Genomic DNA, 3,943 nt, shown 5'->3' on the forward strand with positions numbered 1-3,943 from the left:
CCCGCGGAGCAGGGAGCCTGATTCGGGGCTCGATCCCAGGACCCTGGGACCACGACCCGAGCTGAAGGCAGACGCTTAACGACTGAGCCACCCAGGCACCCCACAGTGTCACCTTTTAAAAATGTTTTCCAGGGGCACCTAGGTGGCTCAGTCATTAAGCGTTTGCCTTCGGCTCAGGTCACGATCCCAGGGTCCTGGGATCCAGCCCCGCATCAGGCTCCCTGCTCCGCGGGAAGCCTGCTTCTCCCTCTCCCACTCCCCCTGCTTGTGTTCCCTCTCTTGCTGTGTCTCTGTGTCAAATAAATAAATAAATAAATAAAATCTTTAAAATAAATAAATTAAAAAAATAAAAATGTTTTCCAATTTGCTATGTGAGAAATAGCATCTTGTTTTAATTTGAATTTTTGATTACTTATGAAGTTGAACATTTTTTAACGTTTAGTGCCTTATCTTTATTATTCTTTTATAAATTCATTGTTCATGGCCTTTCCCCATACTTGTATTGTAGACCTTTTTTTTTTTTTAAGATTTTATTTATTTATTTGAGAGAGAGAGAATGAGAGACAGAGAGCATGAGAAGGAGGAAGGTCAGAGGGAGAAGCAGACTCCCTGCTGAGCAGGGAGCCCGATGCGGGACGCGAACCCGGGACTCCAGGATCATGACCTGAGCCGAAGGCAGTCGCTTAACCAACTGAGCCACCCAGGCGCCCTATAGACCTCTTCTTTTGAATAGTGAAAGTTCTTTATCCTGATTTAGGAGATGCAAATATCTTCCTCTTTTGTGCCTTTTAATTGTGTTTATTTTTTTCCAACAGTCAAACAATATTCTTTTGTGATTCCTTTCATTACTTTTTTTTTTAAGATTTATTTATTTGAGAGAGAGAGAGAGACAGAGACAGAAACAGCACACGGGGAGGGGTAGAGGGAGAGGGAGAGCAGACTCCACTAAGCACAGAGCCCAATGTGGGGCTCAATTCCACAACTCCGAGATAATGACCTGAGCCAAAATCAAGAGTCCCACGCTTAACTGACTAAGCTACCGAGGCACCCCCCTTTCATTACTTTTGAGCCTTGAAAGTCCTTATCTGAATTAACTAAGTTGTGTTTGATTTGATAAGTGGGGGGAGGGAGCATCAGCATCTTTTGGGATATATTAGCTCTGGAGTTACCAGAATTAACCAAGTAGGATAACTTCTTCATTTTCTTCTAGATTTTTTCTTTTATTTTTTACATGTAACTCTTTAAACAAGGTTCACTTTATTTTGATATTATGGAGATTACTTTTTTTTTTAAGATTTTATTTGAGAGAGAGAGCACACATGTGCACAAGGGGGTGGGGAGGGGCAGAAGGAGAGGGAGAAACAAACTCCCCGCTGAGCAGGGAGTCCCCTGCGGCTGGATCCAGGGACTCTGGGATCATCCCCTGAGCCCAAGGCAGACTTAACCGCTTAACCAACTGAGCCACCCAGGTGCCCCAAAAATAAAACCTTTTTTTTTTTTAAAAGATTTTATTTATTTATTCATGAGAGATAGAGAGAGAGGCAGAGGGAGAAGCAGGCTCCCCGCTCTCCGGGGAGCCTGATGCGGGACTCGATCCCAGGACCCTGGGATCATGACCTGAGCTGAAGGCAGACGCTTAACCGACTGAGCCACCCAGGTGTCCCAGACCTTAAAAAAATAAGTAAAACAAAAATCTTTGGGGCACTTGTCTGGCTCAGTCAGTAGAGCACACACCTCTTAATCTCAGGGTTGTAAATTTGAGCCCCATGTTGGGGCTCAAATAAAATATTCTTTTTTTTAAAGATTTATTTATTTATTTATTTGAGAGAGAGAATGAGAGAGAGAGAGCATGAGACGGGGGAGGGTCAGAGGGAGAAGCAGACTCCCCGCTGAGCAGGGAGCCTGATGTGGGACTTGATCCCAGGACTTCAGGATCATGACCTGAGCTGAAGGCAGTCACTTAACTGACTGACACCCAGGCACCCCTCAAATAAAATCTTAAAGAAAAAAAAAAGTAAAAAAATATTTTTTATTTATATTATTTTATATATTATAATATTTTATTTATTTATATTGTGGAGTGGCTCCAACTTGAGATCCAAATGGTAAGTTTTTTCCCCCAGTACTATTATTGTAAAATCCATCTCTTCACATTGATTTGCAATATTTGCTTAACATTTTTGTTTTCAGCTATCCTGTTTATGTTCTTCCAGATGAATTTTCACATCTACTGTGCTGCAGGGACCAATTTGTTTTTGACCTTTAGAAATTTGCTCTATTTGATAGAAGTGTGGCGTTCTCATTACTTCTTAAATGAAGAACTTCCTCGGGATATCTGAACAATTCTCTTGGGTGGAAGCCTGATGTCAAAACCCAAGAAAACAGAACCAAATTAAATCCAGCTTCCAAAGTGCTCCTGCCTTGTTGGGGTTACTATGAATGGCCTTAGGTCAAAATTCCAAGGCATAATTCAGGGAATGACTTCACAGTGTATATCCCCAGATCTCCTCCCAATACATAAATCTATATTAATGGAGATTTAGGCTTTAACCCTTCTAATCTTTTAGCTAGGAGCTGTCCAAAAGAACTTTCTGCTATGATGGAGATGTCCTATGCTACCATGTCCAATAAGATAGCCACTAGCCACAGGTAGTTATTGAGCACTTGAAATATGGCTAGTGCACTTGAGGAACTGAATATTTAAATTTGTAATTCTATTTAATTTAAATGTGTGTAACCACATATGACTTATTGGCCACCAGAGTAACTGTTAAGACTGGATCTTGGATCCAGTTTCCTTGGATCTCAGTTTTAATATTACATTATCATTGCTAAACTCAAAATACTTCTGACTTTGCCAGGCACTATACTCGGTGAGGTTAGACAGTCACAGTAAGACAGTTTCTATTCTAAGCTTACAATTAAAGGAAAGAAAAGGTCAGTTTTTAACCCAGAGATGAGCTAGATCGTTAAGACTCTAGTCTAGAGACTTGCCCATCGTGTTCCGCAGTAAGCATGAGCGGGGCAAGCAGGTACCGTGTCACTGCATCGAAGAGGAAGAAGAGCGGGCTTGCTTGTAGCAGAGTGGGTGACACGCAGGGCTTACAAGCAGCTCAGTTCCCTGCACATTGGAGGCCTGGCCGAGCAGCTCCGTGGAGCGGCTGCTCTCCCTTCTCTTAAACGTGGAAAGGAAGTGAGGAGGCCACGGGGCCCAGCCGGGTCTCATGCCACCTGGAATCTGAGGCCCGCCAACTACTGGACTGGAGCTGGCATGGACACGAACGTACCTCTTCCTATACTAACGGCACTCAACAAATGTGAAAACTGAAATGCGGGCTTCAATGGTGAATGGGGGTGGGAGGGAGGGTAACCGTGGGAAGGAGCGTGGTCAGACTGACAGGGGCTCCCTAGAGACAGAGCGGTGGAAGACCAGAAGAAAAGGAGGCAGGGCTCCCGTGAGGAGGGTCTGGGAAGACAAGGGCTCTTGGCAAGGTGGCCCCAGGGTGAGGGTGACAGGAGGTTCGCGGTCCAGGGAGCTGCTGTGGGTCGCCGCGGCCAGGTCACAAGATGGCCGCTGCTTCGCCGGGGCTTTCCGTGCCGGACCTAAGGGCTGGTGGTAGGTGCTGCGGCCCGGGGCAGCGGCAGGCGGCCCTGGGGGAGTCAGCTGCAGGGAGGGCAGGCTGAGGAGAGGACAAACACACCGTCGGAAGCAGGAGGGAAGAAAGGAAGCACGCGAGCGCGGAGCTGGGCCGCGCGCGCCGAGGGCCTTCGGAAGAAGGGGAAAGCCGGGGTGGGCTACTGCAGCGGGGAGGGGGCGGGAGGTCAGGTGGCAGCGCCGGCCAGGGCAGCGGGGCTGCGCGTTGGGCCTTGGCGCGGCGGCGGCGGCGGCGGCGCGCGCGCGCGGGCCGCCGGGAAGTTGGGAGAACGGCGTGCGGGAGCGCGC

The sequence above is a fragment of the Leptonychotes weddellii genome, chromosome 2 (assembly GCF_054177405.1).
Source record: "Leptonychotes weddellii isolate Sample4059 chromosome 2, ASM5417740v2, whole genome shotgun sequence".
Lineage (NCBI taxonomy): Eukaryota > Metazoa > Chordata > Mammalia > Carnivora > Phocidae > Leptonychotes > Leptonychotes weddellii.